Genomic DNA, 24,960 nt, shown 5'->3' on the forward strand with positions numbered 1-24,960 from the left:
CACCAGTTATGTTGATGGTTTTAGGCCAAAATTCACCGGAATGACTAATTTGAAATGCAATGATTCTATTTTATGGCACAAAAAGGTTGTTTACTTCCCTTTCTCTGATGCTGGCTCACTGTTCACATTCTACATAACAGATCTACCATCTTCATTGGAAGGAACTCACTCAGAAAAATCCTTAATGAATGTGTTTACCACATAATTGTTGGGCATAAGCAGCTGACTTATAGCAGACAGTCTCTAATGTGTGGGAAGTACTTGCCTGTTTTATTACTATAACTGGCATTTTATAAAAATGCTATTTTTATTACTCTGAATAAGCCTTTCAGTAACTCATTCAGGCAATTTTAAGGGCTATTTTTGTGTGGATTTTCAAGCTAAATATATTTTTTCATTTTAATAAGTATATTTCTATACTTCTATATTTTGACTAATTCTTTATTTTCCTATATAGTCTATGTTTTTTACTCACAACTTAGTTTTCTATCAATACCTATTTAGAATCAAGTTTAAAATGAAGCTGAAGAGAAGGAAGACCTAATTTTGAATATATTCATAAAAAAGTCAAGGTCGATGGGTAAATGTTATTTTAAACTATCACATAACATGGAGTATTGCTCTTTTTTTTATCTTTCTATCTAAAAATATATGATCCATGTAGTAACTGATGATTGCGAGTTTTGAAAAACAGGTGAAGAGGCTAAAAGGTGGGACTGGTTGATAAATCACCTGATCAGGCTAAAAGGTGGGACTGGTTGATAAATCACCTGATCAGGCTAAAAGGTGGGACTGGTTGATAAATCACCTGATCAGGTGATTTATCAAGGAACCACAGTTCTCTACCAATGGATAGTAAAGCTAAATACTTGCATTTATAATGAAGAGTTCCCAGCTAGCTATGGAATGGCGATAAGTAGAAATAAGTGAAGAATGAATAACATCATTTATTCACAGGGATATTTTATTTTTGTTTCTTTAGCAAAATCTTAACATTCTCCCTTTCTTACACCATCATTTCCACTTTTGTGGCCAGGCATGAATGAAAGCAGTGGAATTAACTGGCGTCTTAACGAGAAAAGTGAAATATAAGAGAAGAGAGGTAGTTGCAGCTGTAGGCAAAGGATAAGTAAAATACCCATTCATACAGCCTGCAGTACATCCAGGCAGAAGCTGGTAGCTGGAGTGTGAAATGGGTTAAATATAAAAACACTACTGAAGGGTATACAATTGTAACACAAAAGATTGCACAAGTAACAGTTTAGATGTGAATACCCAAATACCACAACTTTTAGCATCATTCTGCATACACTTTTCCCGGTCTGAGCCCTACACCTATGTTCACAGGAGCAAGGAGGGGCGTGGAAGAGCCCACTGACAAAATTCACCTTCACAATTACCCACTCACTCCTCTGGGACGACTCAAAGAAACTACCCATTGTAGCAGTTATATGCACAGATTTCATAGGGCACAAGCTGTAATACCCAGACTTGGACAATTTCAGACAGATTTTCCTGTCCTATGTGAATGTGAAAATCCCTGTTGACTGTCAAGGAAATTCCCCAGTCAGGTCAGTATTATCGTAATGCCTTACATTTTCAAATGTCACATGAAGGGACATTTAAATAATAAATAAATGAGTGTAAAAAATTTAAAGATAAGCCTGAATTAAATTGACTTGGGATACCAGCAGGGGGCGCTCTCACGCCCTGTCAAGATAGCGGAGCCCAACAGGGAGAAAGACTCCTTTCCCTGAGAGGACTCAGCCAACGAAAAGCCAAGGAGTTTTTGTTCACTGTGGCCCTCCCAACTTCCTATTCCTAAAATGTTCTTCCCTTGTCCAACTTGGACTCTCATGTGTCTCGCCATGGATGTGGACCTAGAATTGCAATTCTCTGCTGAGCTTGAATAAACCCATCTTTGCTGGAGGACTATCTGACAGTCTGTCCGTTTCAGGGGAACAAATGAAAAAAAAAAAAAAAAAAGCAGTACTGTAGATTAGAGGCAAGTGATTCTAGGTGGAAGGAAACAGCCGTGATGAAGCCCTGAGGGCATGGAAGAACTTGGTGCTTTCAAAGGCAGCCAGTAGAGATGCAGAGTACTGAGCATTAAGGAAAGTGGAACAGTTCATGATGGACCTTAAAGCATGTTTCTAGTCATAGAGATCTCGAATTTCATGATGTATAACCAAGATAAAAATAAATGTTTCAACTCTGTTTTTAAGATGCAACTTTTTAAATGAAAATTTAAAAATAAAAAATAAGGGAAGTGAGGTAACTCTTAACAAAAACTGTAAAACCTTACAGTCATTGAAGTGAGTAACTAATTCCCAGTTTTTAAATGACTAGTCCAGGCTCCGTGCGATACACATTTCTAATTGGGGCCGTTGATGGTAGATTTAATTAGGAAGCCTACTTTGACTCTACTAGTCATTCCCAACATGTATGCTGTAGAATAATGATTTTAAAAGTTAACTGGAAATTTGGGAAAGAATCCCCAGGCCAAATTTGGTTCAGTACATATTGAGAATAAACCAAAAAAATTCTCGGATCTTTCAACATGGAAAAATATACGTTGTATATGAATATGCAATTGGTCTGGCCACAGTCCCCTCTTTTCCCACAAATACCTTGGAGCACTGAGCTTCAGGTGACAAAATTTGGTCATTCCTGCTACTGGAGACGCCAGACTCTACAACAGTAAGTCTCCCCTGGCTCTTGTTAGCCTATTATAAAATACTGTTTCTTTTAATGTATTTTCCACTAAAATAATTATGAAAGCCTTAATCTTATAGAACATAAAATGGGCTATTTATTCCCTTAGGCAAAGGAGATGAATTTGATGGCTTTATTTGGGATTTCACTGCCAGCTGAGGTTTTATACCTGGATACTGAAAATGCATCATCTGGCTGAAAGCAAATCTGGAATGCAAACCATCAGAAAATCTTCCCCAACAACTTTTAGATGTGCTACTGTGATCTGAAGTTGTCTTAATTAATTTTGAATCAACTAAACTGGTATTTACTTGAACTCTATCAAATGCCATATTAACTTGGCCTCATTTCATGGAATCAACGAATCGTCTAAAATAATCACGTAACCTCAAAAGAGAAAGGAGATGATGCAAGTACTCCTGTAATTCTGAGAGAGATGGATGCATCTGAAATAAGTTTTTCCTCTGAAACTGTAACATTCACAAGAAGTTGTAAAAGTAGTTATACAGAGTTCCTGAGTACCCTTCACCCAGCTTCCTCCAATGATAATATAAAATATTGTCAAAACCAGGCAACTGATGGTGCTAGATTACTGCTTACTCCTGCAGGTTTTATTTGGATTTCCATAACTTTGCACACATATCTTCTGTATTTGTGTTGGGAGTTGGGTGGTGCTGGTGGATATCTTTTAAGGATTTTTCCTAGGGAGTTTTCAAAAACGACAGTGGCTTAAGCAAGCTCATTATATATCCACTGCTAACAATCTTGACCTCAATTAGGTGAAGGATTCCTAATTAATCGTTACAGGCTTTTGTGTTAAATGGTAACTGAATGCCTAAAAGTTCTTCACAATGATATCATATTAACAAGAATGCATTTGCATTTTTAATGCTTTATTGATTTCCAATTCACGACAAGGCTGTGACTTCTCTTACCATGCCGCTGAAGGCTTTACACATTGTTCTTTAGGGCTGACAAACTTATGGAATGGGTTAAAAAACAACCAAGTTTGTGACCCACCGAGGGTTTTGCCAACTGCTACATTCCAGCTACTCCTTCCTGCAATTACCACCATCTATTTAAACATAAATTTGTGGGTAGGAAGACAGAGGACACAGTAAAATTGGGGACATGTGGTCAAGGCCACTGCCTTTCTCTTAAAATTTTTATATCATGGAGCATGGTGTCTTTTGATTCAGGTCTATTTTTTCAGAGGCCATTGAGGGTCAGGTTGACTAATTTGCAAAAAAATCTTTAGGTTCCAGTATGTTTCATATTTATTTATTTAACATGAATTTGTGGTCAGTAATGATTATCTGTGTTTATAGGGACATATGACACGTGGCTCTTAATATCATTTTAGTCATTGATTTATCTAAAATATTTAACCAGATCTGTTGACAATACCTGTTTTCATTTATGAGTTTATCTCTTATACTGGCTTTTCCTGACCCACTGAAAAAACTTGTACAATGTGGTAAAACCAAGATTTAAAAAAAAAAAAATCAATGTCTACTTACTAAAGTTTACAATCAACCGTGGGCCTCAATCAAACTTTTTCCATTAATGTCTACTAGGAGTTTCTCAGATGATAAAGGCTACATTAAAACAATCACCAGAGATTTTTTTCAAAGGAGTATCTTTCCAAACGTGTCATGGAGAAAACATTTATTTGAAATCAGCAATCATTCTTACCTAACGCTGCATGTGGTTGAACACACACCTTAATGATCAAGCACACAGCTAATGCTAATTTTTCTGCTCTCATACAATACCAAAGAAAGAAAATAATTTAAGAGCTAAATTAAAAGTTTGCCCAGGTTACATATGTCAACTTCCTGGTATTATTTAAGGGAATGTAAAAATTTGTTCAACGTATTCCAGTATGATGAGAAGGGAACAATTATTCAGATATAACTATAAAGTGAACAGTAATAAAACCCAACAAACCAGCAAACCTAACTCCTCCAGACTCAAGTCATGGGAAAAAGTCCAGAGAATTCAGCTAATGCATAGAAGGATCTTACCTCTTTTCTCCTGCAGAACAGAAAGCACTGACTGGCTAGAAAAATATTTAAGTTTTCACATGGTGCTTCATTTCTCTCTTTCACAGTATTAGGTGCACTAAGACTCCTATAAAAATTCAAGTCCTTGCAAAGTACTTTAAAATATCTAGTGTTGGTAGTAAAGTATTCTTCTATAAAAAAAAACCCCAACGTTCGTGTTTCTCTGGTCTGCTCTTTCTGATCACTCTTTTAGGGAATTAGGCATTATGTTTGCTAGTCACTTAAAACCATAGGCTTTAAATCTTTTAGAGAAATGTGTATCAGACTCTGTGCTAGCCTTATAAGCCAACTCTTTAAAAAAAAAAAGACTTAAATTACTACCATATAAAAAAAAGACTTAAATTACTACCATATAAATATTTTATGATTTCTTCATAGCACAACGTCAGTGTTTCAGCATAGAATCCCCTGAGCACGATTTCTGGTTCATGAGTTTCTAACGCTGTAAAGTGATTTGCTATGTTGAGATACTTTCACCCATGAAGAAAACTGAGTTCTCTTAAAATGATTACTAATTCTTGATTCTCCCACTAACCCCACTCACTCCAAACCTGCACCACACCCCTCCTGAGCGCTCCCCTCTGAGGTTATGGTGGTTCTCCTCCTGTAGCTCAGACTCAAATGCTGGGGTCATTTCAATACCTTTTCTCTTTCACCAATCCCATCTTCTCCTCCAGCAAATCCTGAAAGCTCTACCTTCCAAACATCCAGAATCCAAATGTCTCTCTCCTGCACGTTTGTAGTAACCTGATCACTAATCTACATGCTTCTGTGTTTTCCATGATGAAGTCTGCACTCCACGGAGCAACCAGAGGGAGCCTTTATTTATTCAGAACATGAACTTTATTTACTGAGTCAAACCACATCATACCCTGCTCATAACTCTTTGATGACTTCTCATCTCACTCAGAATAAAATTCAAAGTTCTAAAGCAACGTGCCTGCAAGACGCGATGTGATGTGACCGGAAAGCAGAATGTCCTAGGACTTCCGGTCATTTAACTCCTTCTCCAATGTCAGCTTCTCAGAGAGACTATCTCTGACCAGGAGATGGAAAACTACATCTTGTCCCCCCATCACTCTGTCCCCTACTCGGTTTTAATATGTTTTTCTTATGCGTAGAACTAACAATAATAAATAACTATTTCTACACACTTCCTGAAATTTGTTTATTATCTAGTAACAATTTGTTCCCAAGGAACTTGCTGTTATTTCTGCAGGAGCCAGATCACTGCCAGGAACAAAGTAGGTGATTTATCAGTCTTTGTTCATTCATCAAAAAAATTTGCTTCACTGTATCTAGTGTTCAGAATAAGACGTTGAGCCAAATGTCCATTTGTTTGGTACATTATTAAACATGGAGCAATAAAAACTGTACAGACAGAGAAGGAGAAATATCATATGATATCACTTATACACGGAATCTGAAAAATTAATAATAATTTTTGCAAATAAACTTATTTACAAAACAGAAACAGGCTCACAAATACAGCAAACAAACTTAGGGGAAAGTGGGGGGAGGGATGAACTTGGAATTTGGGCTAACAGGTACCCACTACTATATATAAAATAGATAAACAACAAGGACATACTGTGTAGCACAGGGAACTATAGTCAATATCTTATAATAACCTATAATGGTAAAGAATCTGAAAAATAATATATATTTATATATGTATATCTGAATCACTTTGCTGTACACCTGAAGCACTGTACATCAACTATACTTTGATATAAAAATTTTTTTAAAGACAGTGATACTGTAAAGAAAGGGTATGTGAACAGGGCTTCTCGTCCAGTCTAGGGAACCATGAGTCACCTCTCTGACCAGACGTGGGCATGTAAAAGGTGTTTTCAGTGATGAGGGCGTTTCCAGTTGAGGATCAGCTTGTGCAAAGGCCCTGTAGCAGGAGAGAGCAAGGCACCACCACGCAACTGAGAAAAGACCAATGTGTCTGTTGAACACAGAAAAGGAAGAGACAGAGGTAAAGCTGAAATTATGGGCAAACCATGAAAGTTTGTAGAGACTGATAAAAAGTGTTCTCTATCCTTGAGCAACTGAGTAGCTGGTGTAGTTGTAAGCAGGTGATCAAGTTTCCACTGTAAGAAGACAATGTACTATGAATTATGCCTCCAATAGAGGAAATTTCATGGCTTTGACAGTAATCTAGGGACAAGAAGGTGACAATATAAGCGAGGAGACTGATTACAGTCTAATGATCCGTGGTTAGTTTTCTATAGATATTGGGAGGCTAAAATTGGCGTGGCTTGGTGACTAGCCAGACCGAGAGAAAATAGGGAAGTATCCAAACTACATCCCAGATTAATGATTTGCTTCAATGTAGGGAAACTGATGTTTCAGGGAAAGGAAGGTGTGAATTAATGAATCTAGACTCATATATTTTCTCCTGATATTTAGAGGCTATATTATTACTGTTCCTGAGGAAGCTCTGCCCTCCAAATTATGCAAAATACCTTGGTAGGAAAGCAGCTCATTTGAAGACTAGTCTCATATATGTGAACACTTCTTGACTTCAGCATAGCCCAGAACTGTCCTAGCAAATAACCTTAATGTGCCCCGATGACTTGTATTTTTCCTTTGCTTTGTTGCCAAGGAGTGATTTACTCATGCTGTTTGCAGGACAAGGTGAAGAATCTGAACTTAAAGAATATTTTTAAAAGTCATTCCTGGCTTCAAATAATTTAAAGTTTGAAGTATGCAATAAATAATATCTAAATAATAAAGTAATACATCTTCTAAAACAATTCTCCCTAAGAAACAAGTCTCATGGATTATCTTCATTGCCAATAACCAGAATCTTAAATCACCGGCAAAATATTGGCTATCAAAATATTTGTGTCAGCAGAAATATATGGAGATGCCTCCTCATTTAATTTCAGTATCGGCTACCTGAATGTTTTTAAATAAATGAGACAAACTCTACAGGACATATTCCTAAATTAAAAACTGGTAGTAAGTAGATTTGAAATAATTCTATTTCACTCAAACATTATAAAAATATATGTCCTTAAGGCAACAATTTAAGTTTGAATTATTAAATATTCAATTGTTACTTAGATGCTTTGATTCAATAAAACCAAAATATTGAAATAATTACATATACTTTTTCATTTTTTATATAAATGGCTGCTACTCTATAAACACAGACACAACTGTAAATATCGTATCACTATTAAAAAAAACTAAATGTAATATATTAATTTTGCATTTTGGTTCAGAGTATAATATTGAAGGAAACAAAAAACATTTGATCTAATTTAGAAGTGGATAAATAAATACACCAACCAGGCATCTAACTATTTTTCACTAGTGCAAAGGATATCCTGCTTTAGAAAGTCAGCCAAACGTCCCACAGAAAAGAAAAATCATAAGCAGCTTCCTTTGAAGGAGGCCTGACTTGAACTACCTAGAGTTTAAGCATACTGAAACAGAATCCTACTTTTGGTGATTTGGAGGAAGTCACCTCACTGTGATTGAGTGTGGCTGGAAAATTAGAATTGCGGTGGAAACCTGTAAGGTGGAATTCTTTAAAAGCAGATTGGTTATCCTTGAACAGATATGCATAAGTGGTAATAAGCCTAAGATGAAACATAGGATTATCATCTTTGTGTTTATATAATATTTGTCTTCATATTCTGGATACAGTGCATATAGCAATACTACAAGAAAAATATGTCATAATTATTTTATTATTGAACACAATTTGTTCATAAGAAACTTCGTACTAATTTACAGGGTTGGGATCTCATGAATAAAGCTGCTCTGAACACTTGTGTGCCTGTCTTTGTGCAGCTCTATGTTTTTATTTCCTTTGAGTAAGTATCTAGGAGTTTAACTGCTGGGTCATAGGGAAAGTGTATGCTTAACCTTTTAAGAAAGCCTCAAACTGTTTTCCTAAATGGTCTTATGATTTTGCAACCTATTCAGCAAGGCAGGGGAGTTCCAGTTGCAACAAATACCATCCCTTGGTGTTGCCAGGTACAGTGCTATGCCGTTGTATGAATCTGTATATCCCTGGTGACTAATGAGGTTGAACATCTTTTTGTATGCTTAATAGCAATTTGTATATTTAACTTTATAACTCGTGTGTTCAAATATTTTGCTGATTTATTTTATTTATTTATTTATTTATTTATTTATTTATTTATTTATTTATTTATTTATTTTTTTGGTTAAGAAGTAATGTCTTTTATTGTAACAAGACTAGCCCTGCCAAAAGCAAGGCCTCAAAAAATTGGTTCGAGACTCAGAGTTGTTTCTCTCCATAGAAATCTTTAGTAAAAGGCGAAAGATTTATTCGATCTGAAGAGAAACCAGACCATGATGATTTATTTTAAATCAACTTTTTATTTTCAAAAAAGTTTTGGATTTATAGAAAAATTGTGAACACAGTAAAAAGCGTAAATTTTAACATGAGTCATTTACATTTTTGTAAAATGTCCCTCTATTGGGTATTTTCTGAAATTTTCTCCTGTTTAGCCTCAAGTTATGGGTTTTGGCAGGAAGCACACAGGGGTAAAGTGTCATTTTTAGCACAGCTTATTAAAGGGATATAAATGAGGGGGGAGGGTATAGCTCAGTGGTAGAGCCCGTGCTTAGCATGCACGAGGACCTGGCTTTAATTCTCAGTATTTCCATTAAAAAAATTGAAAATAAATAAATGAACAAATAAACCTAATTACCATCACCCTCAAAAAAGAAAAACAATTTTAAAGGTATATCAATGAATGTGACTTATTACAACTGACGTCAACTTGATCACGGGGCTGACGTAGTGTTTGTTAGGTTTCTCCACAAAAAGTTACTCTAGTTTTGTCCTTTTCCATACTGTGCCCTTCGGAAGGAAGGCACTGTGGGTACCCACACTTAGGTGGGGGCTTTATGTTCCACTCCCCTGGGGGCAGAGTCTCTGCATACAACATCTGGAATTTTCTGCAGGGCAGCTTCACCCTTTCCCATTCATTTATGTACTCAATCATGTGTTACTATTTATCTCTTACTTTGTGTTACAATCCAATCCTACTTTGTTTACTTTGTTGCTCAAATCACCCAATCTGTAGCCACCAGGAACTCTTTCATGTGGATCCAGTATCCCTTTTACATACCCTCTCAAAATGTTTGTTTGTTTGTTTGTTTGTTTTTAGCACTTTCTTACTTTGGGGCCCTAAAAGATATACCAGGCTCACCTTGTATTTTTTTCTGACCCAGTCCTATAATTAGCATTTCTCCAAAGGTCCCTGAATCCTTTGATTGGAAATGGGGGAGCCTAGAAGAAATAATTTTGCTCATCAAAATGAAGTAAACAGAGAAACGGTGTTTCAGGATAATTTGGGAAAACAGGATAATACAAATAATTTCTCTTCATCAAATTCCTACTTCCTATTTGAATATAGATTTTGGAAGCTATGAGATGGTTCATGTTAAAAGTTACAGAAAGGAATCATTTCTAGACTTTCTAAATATGTTTTTAAAATCTGTCTTTCCCAATAGGATTTTATGACAAGTACAAAATTTACTGAAGTAGCCTTTTCCAGCTGTTGTTCTCAACTCTAATATACTCTAGGGCATAAGACAATCAGACTAAAGCACCTATTATATACCTGCTTTATGTACAGTTTTTTACAGGGACCTTCCAATCTGGCTGGGGACACACACGAGTACTACATTTTAAAGACGGCAAATTCCTGGATGAGACATCACTAAGTTTAGAGTCTAGTTATTATTCTATTAAACATTAGGTACATAATATACATATTGTAAAAATCAGAATTTTGAGGAGAGGGGCACTTTCTGCTAGATAAAGAGGTTAGATTAGAGGGTTAGCAAGATGCTTTCAAGAGCTAGCATTCTGTTCTGCAAAGGCAGTGCAGCACATAATTAAGAACTGAAGTACTGTGTGTAATTACTACACTAGTTCTGAGCACAGGAAGAGTGATGCGAGCTCAGACAACGGGGGAGGAGATGATGAAAGACGTGCGAGCCAGGATTTCAGGTGCCGCAAAATACTTAGTGCTTGGATTTACAGCCGGAGTGAAATGTTTATGACCCAGTCATCATCCTTGTGTTTTATTTCATGTGAACAGTGATGCTAATCCACTTTCAATCAAATTGATCAGTTGCTTTATAAATGATTTACGGCTTATTATTGGCCTTAAGTTTAACAGAAATGTAGGGCATGTTTCATTTAAGAATAAAACATAAAAAAGAATATGTGTGTATATATATATATATATACATGACCCTGAATCACTATGCTGTACACCAGAAACTAACACAACACTGTAAATTAACCATACTTTAACAATAACAACAACAAAAAAAAACCCCACAAAAAACATAGAGGTGATTTTAAGCTTAACTTATTTTCAAGACTAAAATTCCTAATAACTTTAGTTGGCCCTTATAATATACTGTTCCTAGCACCAACAGTATCACTTCTAGCTGGTAAGATGGCTTTTTAAATGGTTCCCAGATGTTGAAAAGTTCTGGTGAGATATTCTACTAGAGTTACTGTGTCTGGCCCCAAGAACTGTGTGAATTCCCACTTGAAATCAGGGAACAGTCTGTACAACAATCTACCAAGTGTGGCAAAAAATGTTTGCTACCAACCGCTGCTCATCACTTTACTTGACGGTTTCAGCTCAGGATGAGAGATGAACTTAGTAACATTCCCCATGGTGTTGAGATGTGAATTCATGTAAATAGCTGCCTTTGGTAAACAATTTGAGTGTTTGAAACAGCCACCTACTTATAGTCCCAGAGAAAAATACACTAAGTATAATGATATTAATGAAAAGAATAGATGTGTTTTCTGGATTTAAATCTACAGCACAGGGGGATTCGTGTGGTTGGAGACAGAAACCAAGAGACAATTTTCTTTGATTCCCTACAAGTAAAATGCACAAATTTAAGATTTAGGGGTTTATTCTGGCTATATTAATAACATTTCAAAATCACTCAGATCTTGGCTAAAAACTTTTTTTTAAATCAATGAGAATCTGCTCTTGGTGAATGTTGCATTTTTAAAATAAACTTTTGTAATCGAGCCGGACCCTGTGGGGCCTTCCAGGGTCAGACCCCTCCCCCATACCCTCTGCTGTAGCTCCTCTCTGAAGTACCCAGATAATCGTATCTCATGTAGATTTCCTGAGTTTTTCAGATGCTAAAAGTCACCACCAAAGGGAAGAAATGAACTACTTAATGGACAAGAGCATGCGGCCCCAGACCTTCTGGCGCCTAGGGGGTTGACAGTGTTGACCACTCTGTTCCCTCAACATCAACCAATCAGAGAATTATGCACAAGCTGATCACATAGTCTGCAACCCTCTCTCCCTTACCTGGCCCTTAAGTATGCTTTGCAGAAATCCTTAGAGGAGTTTGGGGTTTTCCTAGGCATAAGCCACCCTGTCCTCCTCGCTCGGCCCTGAAATAAACCTTTCTCTGCTCTAAACTCCGATGTTTCAGTTTGTTTGGCCTCACAGTGTGTCAGGCACAGGAACTTGCATTCGGTAACACTTTCACCAATTATAACTGTATTATTGTCTCCCGTGTGTTTTTTACTCTTTCTGCTGGATTGGTGATAGTTAATTGAAGGGTGATGTATCTGTTCATGTAGTGAAAAATGAAAACAAATGATAGGAAAAAGACTGCAAGATGTGAATGAAATACTAGATAACAAACCTGGCTCTGTTGAGCTGGTACCATGGAGGAAGAGAAACAAGAAACCAAGAATCAGAAAACCAAGAATCTTGGCTCTACCACCAATTTGATGTAGAAACTTAGACAATTCATGTTATGTATCAGAGTCTCAGTTCTTCTGTTCAAAATGAGCAAGCAGGAAAGGAGCTCTGTCAGATTTCTCCCAGACATAAATAACTGATATTTACGTTAGCAGGAACATGATTGCCCAGGCAGAAATGTTCAATAAAAGAGAGACTCCACACTAGTAAAGGAAAGAAATAGAAAAAGGAAATAAAACTAAGAAGATCGCTAGACTTACACATAAAATCCTGACAAGAATTGCGTCTGATATCCAAAGAGATAGTAGAATATTTGCATGTTAGAGTTTGAGCTTTTGAAGATTGATTTGATAACACAAATGAGGAATACAAGTCTCCAATGAGGAAAGTGACTAGTTCAAAGTCAGTGAGTGTAAAGGATGCACGACTGGGTCCAGGTTCCCAAAGCCAGAAAGATGCTTCCAATGCATCAGCTGCCTAGACGCCCGAGTACCTTTCTTTTACTGCCATCACATTTTTCACGTTATTATATGTTCTTCCTTTCTTTCATTGGCTACAGGAGATGAGAAGTTCCTATCTAATTATTTATTGAACACATCCTATGTGTCAGGTCCTATTCTAAGCAAGGGCTACTACTGTAGAAAATGGAGCATTTTTTTGTCATTAGAAACACCCAAAAATAAACGCTGTACAAAAATATTACCTATAAATAAAATTTCAGGCTTCTCCAGCACTTGCATGGTGTGAGTAAAATATCTTATCAGCTCCAGGTTATCTGCTTGGTATCAGCAAACAAAAACTGATTGTGGACACCATTAATATTGATACGATTTAAATATATCCCTTCAAGTGATTCAAATTTGAAATGGAAATCATTATCAAGGCAAATTTTTTTTTGTTTCTGAAAATGATTCCAAAATGTTATGGATCTTACACATACGTAGTGAGTGCATACCAGAATGAAATCAATCCACTTGAACGTGAAACCCCTCGTCTTCAGAAGCACTAACTTTCTGTCAGGGAAATTAAAAACAAGTGTATTTTTCAGAAGACTTTGAAATATACTTAGCTTATATAAATATTTTATTATACATGTAATTTTTTAATTTTAAAGGTGATTAATTATAGACATAACTATAGAAATTAATTATAACGATCATGATGCCTAAGGAAATCAGTTCTGTAATACCCTGCTGTACAACATACAGAACACCCGTGGGTAACAGATAAGTGAAAATAATAAAAAATACTAAGAAGGATGGATTTGAATAATTACATTATTTATTCCTCTTCGTCCTTAACCTAAGTTGATATTTCTATCCATCTCTGGGAGATGCTGACTTCTGTCTTACCAATGTAAAAGTGCTGTCTGTACATGAAATGAAAATTGAGTCTGCACTTTCTTTAAAATTCCTCTAGTACTAGTAAGCAAGCATTATGGGTAATTCCGGTGTTGCTTAGGGTAATTTTACACAGACACTAAGGAAGGATTTCTTGAGACGAAGCATTTAGTTGCCCAAACAATTTAAATCAGATAGTAAGTAGGCAAAATACAAATAAGCAAGCGAACAACAACAAAACACCATGTGATAAACTCTGTAAAACAAATCAGCAGGCCAGCCTATTACATAAAGTGATATAATTAAAATAAGTTTCCAGGCTGAAGCATCAAGAATGACAAATGTGTATGAAGTTTTCAAAAGCACGTCAAATAAAGTTGGCTGCTTTTATGGATAATGATCAACAGATAAACAACATGTTTCTTCTCTACAGCACAGGGAACTATATTCAATACCTTGTAGTTACTTATAATGAAAAGAATATGAAAAAGACTGTATGTGTGTTTATGTATGACTGAACCATTATGCTGTACACCAGAAACTGACACAACATCATAAAATGATTATTCTTCAATAAAAAAACAAACAGATTAGGGGGGAAAATGAAAGATTTCTTGAGCTCACGGTGGGCAGCTGTAACCGATGAGACGCTGAAATGAAACCAGTGCAGCCCATTGGATCATTCAGACCTCCCTCACAAAGCCTGTCGGCTGTGATCGACCAGTATTGGAATTGATAACTATGAACTGGTTTTCACTCAGATGTGCTGAATACATTTCCAGCCCCTCTCACTCTTGCTGCACCTTATCACACTCAGCAGAAAGAAATCAAGTTGGGATGAACAGATACACATTACTATACGTAAAACAGATAAACAACAAGGCCCTACTGGAGAGCACAGGGAACTATATTCAATTTCTTGTTATGGAAAAGAAACTGAAAAAATATATATGTATGAATGTATATGTATAACTGAATTGCTTTGCTATAAACCAGAAACTAACATTGTAAATTGACTACACTTCAATAAAAAATAAGAATGAAAAAATTAAAAAAAAAAAGAAATCAAGTGACATTTTCATTTCAGCCTGGAAAGCACCTTGCCAAGACCTAAAATCCATCAGGTACATCGTTTCTATTTTCTACTAACCATAACTGACAGTTCTGTGGACAAGCCATGGGTCACCCATTTTTTCAGCATCCAATACAATTTTTCTCACCACTTCCCAAGCTTCTGCCAACCAAGTTTCTTGCCATTTTTTGGTCAGCTCTGGCTAGTACTTTCCTTCTTCCCAACACCAATATATTTTTAGATTTTTGCTATGACAGCATCCCACTTCTAGGTACTACATTCTACATACCATGTTTCTGCTCCTGCATAGCAAACCACCTCAAAACTTGGTGATTTAAAATAAAAATGCTTTGTTGTGGCTTACTTGGTCTATGGGCCAGCAGGCAGCTGTCTGGTCTCAGCCAGGCTCTCCCATCTGTTTGCAGTGACTGCAGGGCAGCGGGGCCTCTCTCCTTCTGAGAGTTGTCTGGCTTTGGGCTGGTGGTCCTCCATGCAGGCCCTCATCCTCCAGCAGGCCAGCTCAGGGTCTTTCTCAAGGGGGCCAGAGGGATCTGAAAGACAATACAAGATAGCAAGACTTCCTGAGTCATAAGCTTAGAACCGGCACACTGATACTTCCTTTGACTTCCAGTGGCCGACACAAACCACAAGGCCAGCCCAGATTCAAGAAATGGGGAAATAACTCTCTCTCTCAAGAGCAAGAGTCTGAACCATAGGGGACAACAGAGGAGAAAATGAACTCAAGTCAAATCAACATTCACCCCCTCGCCCTGCCCCGATCTCCCATGTTCTGAGTTAATTAATGAATGATTGAACTAACTAAGCATAGGAGCATAAATGCCACAAAAAGCAACTAGTGACCCTGTGTCATAAAAGAGAAAAATCCCTTCCTCTGAATGGTTGAAAGCAGTCTATGTTATTACCCCTTAACTAAGGGTCAGGAGCGCATGGCGTTTACTCTGTGTACTGCGGCTGTTTGGAATGTATGGAACGATCCTTATTTTCCCTTCCACACTTTCCACCACGTAGTGTGAGTGAAATAAATACCAGGACTGGAATTTTCATGCCAGCCGCAGCAGTAATTAGGTGATCTGCGTTTGTTCTTATTCATGTGTTTGGCATTTCATAAAACGTACTAGGCCTACATCTTATTTAAATTCTCTCATTTCCTAAAATCATAAAATAAAATTAGTTTCCTACGGCAATCCTCGTATCTGTAGTTGATTATAATGAAGTAAGTGACCAAAAAATAGCAAACCTCCTGGTGGTTTCAAAGCAAGAGTAAATAAACCATTTCTTCAGCCGAGCGGGTCCCCTTGATTGAGCCAGGCTCCCTGTTACATAAGCTTCAAGGCTGCTTGCGCAGGTTCCCTCGTTAACCTCTCACCTTCTGCTTTCTGAGCTAAAATCACACCAATGATGAGGAGGTAACTTTTTGGTCATGAAAAAAAAAAATGGAAGATTTCCCATGAAGAACCATATTATCAGACAATTATGAGCTAGAGGCTGATGACATTTCAAATATCTACAAACGTGTGATGCTTCTTAACCTCTGCGTTCAAAACTATTGTGAACGTAAAGACATAAAGCGTTATCACAAAAATGCTCTACTCAGACTATTTTCTTGGGAAACTTTGAGAGTTCATTTCTTGCCATAGTGGACAGAATTTTTAAAACCAAAGTTGACTCCTCCTCCTTGCGCAGAGGAGACAAACCATCTAAACAAGGGTCTAGTTTGTTTCCCTTGCCACTTACGTCCACGAGATTCAGCGTCTTCAGTACAGAAACTAGACCATTTTATATACACTTGGTGCCTCTCTACTTCGTCTCTGCAAGCACCACTCCTACGAACATACTTCATTGGTTCTATCCCTGCTACACACAGCAATCACTAGGGCAGGTCTTAGAGAACATCACGACGCAGAGATATTCCCGCAGATGTTCCGATTTGATTGGTAGAAGACAAAACCATCTTTGTGTTTTAAAATGATCACTGGGTGATTCTTGTTTAGCCCAGCTTGAGAACTATTACTAGCCGCGTAATGAATATTACTGTAAGCTGGAATTTAATTTAAAAAAAAATTCGTTTTGTTTCAGAATTTACTGACATGTTTTGAATCAACATTTCATTCATTTGTTCTCATGTGTGTCCAGATCATCCTTCCTGATTATGGGTTATTTTTAGGTTACACGAGCTGAATAGTCACATGACAAAGACATAAAGGCACTGCAATGATGGGGTGCGCTTTGCATACAAATTGCTTCCACTTACCATATTTTGAGAACTTAATGAGCAGCCTTGGGAAAAATAAACAAAGATAGTTGTAGGTTCTAAGGCAGCATCTTCAGGCCTTCATCTCTCTGGTATGGGAAGTCCAAATAAACACATGCTCCTTTGGGATTAGCCAAAGAGGACAGTGGCATATATTATTATTCAGCCCCTTGGATGAGTTATGCTATTAATTAAATGTTCCAGTTAAAGGACATTCTATGCAAATGAGGAATAACTTTATAATGAGATTTTTAATCTGACCATCTAGGTCCTAAACAGGAAGTGACTTGTGCTGGTTTACATATAGGTCAGTAAAACTACATTTTTCCATTAAGTAGAACACCATGGGTCCACACATTGCTGCAACATGCTTGTATACCAATGCATGACAGTTCACTCAACACACTTACGTTGAGCTATTGTTAGGCATTGTAAACTCATGTAACGTGTGCACTGAAAATCTCGTAATGCTGATCTCTGATCCATAATGCTATGGATTGTAAGGTGAACATTTCTTTTATGTGCCACTAAGAGAAAAGATGCTGATGAAAGCACAGTTGCCATTGCTAAAAAATGTCTTAGAATTAGTTAAAAAAAAAAAAAAAAGTAAAATTTATGGAACACTTACTAGGGACCAGGCATAGTGCCAAACTCTAAAACTCACAACAACCATATGAGGTACCACGATACTTCCTAACCTGTAGATGAGAGAAATTAGGTTCAGAGCAGTTAAATCACTTCCCCAAGGCCACATAATAAGTCATTAAGATTCAGGGTACCATCTTTTACCCACATAGCGCTCTACTATTTAGAGTCTATTAGAGAAAGAACAAACTTTATTTTCGAAATAATACACTGTGCAAAGTTTGGCACAGGCTTTCTTGGTACCTCATGAGAAAAATGTTTAGGTCAATCTCTGAGTTCTCAGAAAGCATCTGGCAGACAGATGTGATTTTTAAAAAAATACTTTAAACAATAGGTTTTGCCTGAACATCAAGCTAAACATGTAAAGACAGTGTTGGCCAATTTGCATGGGCAACTGGATTGTTTAAAGAATCTGAGAAATTTAGAGTGAGAAGAATATTATAAATCATGTAGCCTAGCTTTCAGAGTGAGGAGCTTGGAATCCAGGGAGGTCTAAGCACTTGCTGAAGGTCAAAGCAGCAATTCACGGCAGAGACAGTGAGTACAACGCTAATATCTCAGAACCTGCTTTTGACAATGCCATCATTTGCAGGGCAAATTATAAATTCTGTAGACATGGTAACCCAGTAAAAGACATTAGGCAAGGCAGAGACACAATTGGGATTTGTCTTATCATTAGCAATGTGACTGATTTCGGTCAGAGGAAGACACGCATTGGATTATTAAGTAAGTCTATTGGTTCTCAAGGGAGTAATTTTGATACCCAAGACCACATACAGTAACATCTAGAGACATTTTTGATTGTTAGGACTCGGGGGAGGTGCTACTGGCATCTAGTGGATAGAAGCCAGACATGCTGCTAAACATCTTACTATGAATGGAACAGCCCCTCCCACTAACACACACACACACACACACACACACACACGCACGCACGCAACACACACATAACCTACAGTTATCTGGCCCAATGTTAACCAGTGCTGAGATTGGGAGATCTTTCAGTGGTCCAATCCAACTTCAGTAGGATGTGAACTGGGGCAGTTGCAGTGCAGTTAAGTTTAATTAATTAATCCATTCATTCAATATTCCTTATGAATCTACTTTTGTGCCTATGATTGTGATACACTCTGGATAAAAAGATGAAGATGTGGACTGGATAGGGCAGCCCTGTCTTCACATGGCTCACAGCCTAGGGGGGATATCAATGAGTCCTGAGCTACTAAAATATACTATGAGGAGGATGGTGGTGGTGGAAATGCAGGCAGGGATGGGAGTACATGGAGGAGGAGAAAGATATTGCACTTCTCATTATTTAATTGCAACTGATTTAAGTGTACAAAGAAATTCAACACGGGGCTACAAGAGCAAGTAATGGGGCAGTGCATAACTTCTTGGTTTATATAATACTCCACTGAGAAAGTAACATTTAAGGCCGTATCTCAAGACAGACAAGAGGAGGAGGAGAGTGCTCCAAGTTGACAGTACACCACGTGCAGACATCCTGAGTCAGAAGTAGGAGGAAAGGAACCAGTGGTGACCAGACCACAGAACATGTTGTGAGTCGGGAAGAGGAGGCTGCCCCAGGGTCACAGGGGCAGGGCCCTGCAGGCCAATCGCTGTTTTGAACCCAGTAATGGAAATAAATTGCCTTGACTTGCTGATCCATCATAGAACACTAGTCACTGATCCTAGTGGAAACTCTTGATTACGTAAAAACGAAAACAGCAACACTAAGGGCGGCTACGTTTTCTGAATGGCACTGGGTGTGATCAGAGTTTTGGTTTCATTTACCTCCTCTCAGATGTTTCAGAAGGTGATCAGTTAGAAAGGTTTTACGAACTCTTGAATGTGATTTCAGTAACCCCACCCCCACCACACACACATACACACTCAGGTATATTATTTATTTAAGTCACGACCCATTTTTAGAGAAATTGTTGCCAGGACTATGAATTTACTTATTAAAAGCCATCAGAATGAAAGAAAGAAGGCATCTCTTAATGTGGCATTTCAGTGAATTGTGGCCTTTTAGAAAGACATTTTAAATTGCAAATGAGGCCTTGTGGCTTTTTTTTTTTTTTTAAAGAGATTACAACAACTGAAAGCAGGAGAAGAGGTTTTTTTTGGGTCAGTCTTGTATTTTCTACTTAATGAACATTGGTTTTGGAGAGAAATGGCATTCTTGATTTCACAGTATTTATTCTAGAAAAAACTGTGCCTTTCCCAGGGGTAATAATTAAGTAACTGGAAAAAAAATTAAGATAGGAAATTAGTAGTGCACAAAGAATACAGCTATTTCTCTTTCTTTAAAATACACCTGTGAGGTTTAGTACAGCCACCACGTGGTAAATGGCAAATCTGTGTAGTGTTTAAGTGCACAATTCACCTGTGACATGCATTTAATGCATAATTTACCTGTGACATGATTAAACAGTGAATTAACAATCAGCATCTAGAAGCAAAATGACCAAGAATGAGAAAAGACAAAATCCCACCAACCTGATTTTGACTCGTGGCCCCTTTACTTGCCCTACAGCAGGGCAAGTCTGTGCAAAGTTGGATTTCATTGCTGGAATGTCTGGGACCTTTTACTCAAAAACAGAATATATTGTTGGAAAAACAATATAGAAAAAAACAAAAAGCCAGGCACTAACTATACGGTAATTGTGTCAAACAGATACTCCCATTAGCAAGACAATGTTTTCTCTGAGTGATGTTCCTATCTGGGGTAACTCTGATAGAAAATTAAAAGTAAGGGCCAGATATCTCACCTATCTTTAATTATCCTTAAGAACATCTGTCGAGATCAAGTGCGAAAGAAAAGGCAGGATGAGAATGCAGAAAAACAGACATGACCTCAAACTGATGAATTTATTTCTTGCCTTTAACATTCTGATAATTTGAAGTTATTTGGACACTGAATTGGCACACGTATAACTTAAAATAGCCTTGATGTGGTTAAGACCACGCATACATTTCCTTCTTTTGTAAAAATGGCACTTCACTGACAAATTTCTATCATGAGTGATAACCAGCCATGATAAAAATAAATTAATGAAGTACTGGCACTTTTAGTTTTAAGAGAGCTGGTACTTTGTGATACGAGGTTAGTGAATATTTCCAAATTTGCCAGAGGCCCGAAAAAGCTTGTTATAATGTCACTGGCAACTATAATGACAGAAAAACAATGACAAATGATGGCTTTGTTTCCAGAAAATTACACTGGAATAAGGAAAACAACTATGGAAAACAAGACCATTTTCTAAGTTACAAATTTGTTTTGAACTTGTGCCTATACTTGTATGCCAAGTTTGATAAGTGTCCCCCCCTAGACTGAATGATTATGGTTCCGTGTTCACAAAGGTGAGTCAATCTGCTATTTAAAATTTAAAGTGTTGAAGTGTCAGAGCTGCCAAAAGCATCTTTAACAGACTGGGCAAGGGAGAGAGTAATGAAAACTGGGCAGAGCAAGCAATTAATTCCATGGTTCATCACATCACTGAATCCCCCGACTATTTTTTTTTTTTTAAAGATTTTAAAACAAAACCCATGATAATCAAAAGGCTTCCTCCTTATAAATTAAGCATGTAAAACCACAGCTGCTTCTTCAGGGTAATGAGTGCATTGACATTTAAATCAATTGATAAGAGCACAAGCTAGTGCCATTAGTTAATTAATAATTTAAGAAAACAGGCATCGAGTGCTTACCAAGTCCTAAGTAGTGCACCACATGCTGGGGACCATAACTGAACAAGATACAGTCATTGCCCCGCAGACCAGGTGGTCTGGCAGTGTGGACGAGCCGACACTCCCCGTCCTAGTTTCAGGCTTGTCAGGAAGTGCCTGGGGGTCAAGACTGGACATAGAAAGGCTACCAGGAGCCCTTCAGTTCAGGTAAGCAAGTCAAGAATGGTTTAGACTGTGGTCCACGGGAGAACACACACTGTCGTAACGCAGCCACCAAACACACGTGCCCTTGGAACAAAGGAAGCGTGAGCGCTAATTTCCATTTGGCATCCTCAGCTCTGGGGGCCCAGGAAGTGGCCCTCCAAATATGGAGAGAAGTGGAAAGTCAAGTGGCGGAGGTTACAGCCCACCACCCAGGGGCTCACATGCTGGCCCCCAGCAAGTCAAAAACTAAACTGGATGGTCTGCCATCCAGTCCAGTACTGGCAGTTGGATTTTGACTTATGCTTTAGGAGATATGATGATGATAAAGCTACCCACAAGGAGAGGGTTTCAAACCGAATTCTGAAAAGAGTTTGGGTTCAGCAGAGTTGCCTCGGGGGAGGTAAGCCACACTGACCATTAGAGCCTGACCCACAGACATCTCTGCTCTTCCCCTACGTTATCCTGAGCATCAGCTCTTCTGGCTGATTATCCAAAATATTAATGAAGGTGGTTTTTCTGCTTTAAAAATATGAAAACATAAAGAAGAGAGCAATTAATTGGCTAATTAGGTACTAAATCCTTTAGTATTTAGTATACTTTATATACATATGGAAATTAATATATACATAGGAAGCAAATAATAACATATTATATATATTAATATAAATATATGATAATTACATATAAAACAAATAGTACATACACTAACACACACATATGTATCTCTAATAAAAATGAAGTAATTATGGTGCTTGGGGTGGCTCTTCCCCAAGATATTACTCCATCACTTGCTAGACACATGCTGTTGGCCAAGTTATTTAATTAACTTAAACCTCAGTTTTCTCCACAAAACAGGGGTATTAATGGCACCTGTCTCCTCGTACGGCTGAGACAACGAACAGAATCAATACACAAAGGGCTTAGAACACCGCCCAGCACAGAGAAGCAGCCCAGTCAAGGTCCTGTATTGCCCTTATGTGGCCAAAGGCGTCTGCAGCACTAGGAAAGACTGGATTGTGAAAAGACAGAGGGTAAAACCCAGCATCAGTACTTTGCTGTTGGCTTTCAGCTAAGACTTTTGAGCCCAAGTAATGTAATAGCTTTTGACGGATGAATAGGCTTGGTTTGTGAGAAGAGAGCAAACTAAATTTAAAACCTTTCTTCTGCATTTTAAGAACTAAGCCAGGATGACTCCGAGAGTGGAGTGTCCCCGTGCGTGATGACGGCGAGGAGCAGGTCCGACGCCAGCTCCGGGATGGGTTGTTTGCGAAGTCCCTGGCATCAGGCAGAAAAAGCATGGAGCATTCTGTTGATGGAAGAAAGTGTGGGAGCAGTGGTCCCATGACTAGGTTCAGGGTCATGACCTCAACCTGGAGAGGGGACCGGCATACTGCATGCTCCTGGGACCTGGTCAAGGGGGTGTGGGTGACAGAAACTATACCAGAACCCTCCACTGAGGGCGCCACCTGCACCTCACCCTTCAGGCGGCACGAGAGCTACACAGAGCTCACGGTGACAAGTGATCCTGGAGAAAAGTCTTGAAATAGCACCCTGAGTCCAAGCCCTACAGATGCACTGCCAAGCACCACCCAGGCGGTTCCCGTGTCCTGCAGTCAGGACACCAATGGCACCCTCAGTTGGTGCCACTGTGGAGGCCTCAGTGGGACAAGGAGACTGCAGGGAGTCGGGGCCTTTTAACTGGAGGCAAAGGCTAGAAACAGCAGCGAGGACCAGACCTCATTAACAGCACCCCAGTAAGTAGCAGCAAAGATAAGTTACCTGAAGGCAGATCTCACCGCTGGGGGCCTGGACCCACAGACCATTCATGTATGAGGGGAGGGCGGAGGGAACAGCGCGGGACTTCACACCCATTGTTAGGATGTGCAGTCTCCCTCGTCACCCAGCGGCCCTCTTGGGAACAAGGAGGGAAAGAGGAAACTAATGAACCAGAATTAAACAGAAAGAGGTGGGTCTGAACTGGAAGAAACTGTTGCCTTGAATGTGTCTGTCTGGAATCATTCTGTGGGCTCCCCAGCTCCCTGTCATGGATTGCTACTTTTAGGAGTTGGGCTCCAAAGCCAACTACAGAACATCAAAAAAAAAAAAAAAAAGCTACTTTTGTTGAACATTGGATAAAATCTGACCCCTCTAGAAAACATGCATAACCATTAGGTTTTGCATCACTGAGCTATATTACTAACAGAGCCCCCACCTTCTCCCTCCTCCAGAAGGCCCCTTTCAGCTTTGTGGAGTTCTCACATTCAGGGCTCATGGGGTCACCTCTACATGACGTTTCTAATGATGGTTTTGAATACACAGGCCTAACATCCAATATCCTTCCCAAAGCCAAATGATCCTTTAACGGGAACACAGGGTTTTGTCTCATTTGGGTTCCTCCAGGATGACCATGACTCTGTGAAAGTGAGCCAGAAATCAGGAACCACTTTTTATTTTCTGAGTCACTGGTCCCTTTTTAGGAACATCCAGCTTGCTTTTAGTAATGTCACCTTGGGTGGGCTGGGGGAGTGTCATAGAACCTTCAGAATGAGAAGAACCTTGGGGAGAATCCCGTCTCATTTATACATAAACTGAGGCTCAGGGGAGCTAGGTGACTTGCGGGAGACCATGTTATCATTGGCACAAGCAAGCTCAAAATCAATCTTGCTGGCTCCAAACCAGAGCACCAAGACACACCCTCTGGGGTACATCACCCCAAGTGGCCTGGAAATGCATGGGGGCGGGCCAGCCTTCCATTCATAGACAGCCTTCACAGAGTGGTTACCCAAAACACTGAGCACACGAGGGCAGCTTCCACAGAAAATTCTGACCAGGGTGCGGGATGTTTTCTTGAGATCTTAATTTTCTGAGGAAACCACCCGAGTTACCAAGAATTGAGTAAAGAAAGCGTTTGGAGGCCTGAGGAAATGAGAGGAAGGAATCTGGTTTAGGTTTTGTTCCAAAGAAGGAAAGTGATTTGATTTATGGGTTCACAAAAAGCCAACTTTACTGCAGGAGGAGAGCACTTTGAGTTGAGAATTCCCAGGTTTTATTGGAGTTGGGGAAAAGTAGGAGCTCTTGATGTAGGAGGTTAATGTCTGTCACAGTCTGGGTGTTTTGCAACGACTTCCTTCCCAGCATGTTCATTTTAAGAATAAAGAGATCTTTACGGTTAGTGGAAGTTTCATGAGAATTACAA

General features: G+C 38.6%; 1 protein-coding gene and 1 non-coding gene across 2 annotated transcripts in view; both read right to left on the reverse strand.

The window, feature by feature from the left end:
* LOC116665817 overlaps window positions 1-24,960 on the reverse strand; it is a 417,325-nt gene that overhangs the window by 50,225 nt on the left and 342,140 nt on the right. Inside the window, exon 5 of the transcript XR_004322522.1 lies at window positions 15,318-15,504. The gene's annotated coding sequence lies outside the window, so the exon portion shown is untranslated. The remainder of the gene's footprint in view (window positions 1-15,317; window positions 15,505-24,960) is intronic.
* LOC116666161 lies at window positions 9,008-9,124 on the reverse strand. Its single transcript, XR_004323006.1, has one exon. It is a non-coding gene; the product is annotated as a U5 spliceosomal RNA (small nuclear RNA).

The sequence above is a fragment of the Camelus ferus genome, chromosome 9, assembly GCF_009834535.1.
Source record: "Camelus ferus isolate YT-003-E chromosome 9, BCGSAC_Cfer_1.0, whole genome shotgun sequence".
In the NCBI taxonomy this organism is placed as follows: domain Eukaryota; kingdom Metazoa; phylum Chordata; class Mammalia; order Artiodactyla; family Camelidae; genus Camelus; species Camelus ferus.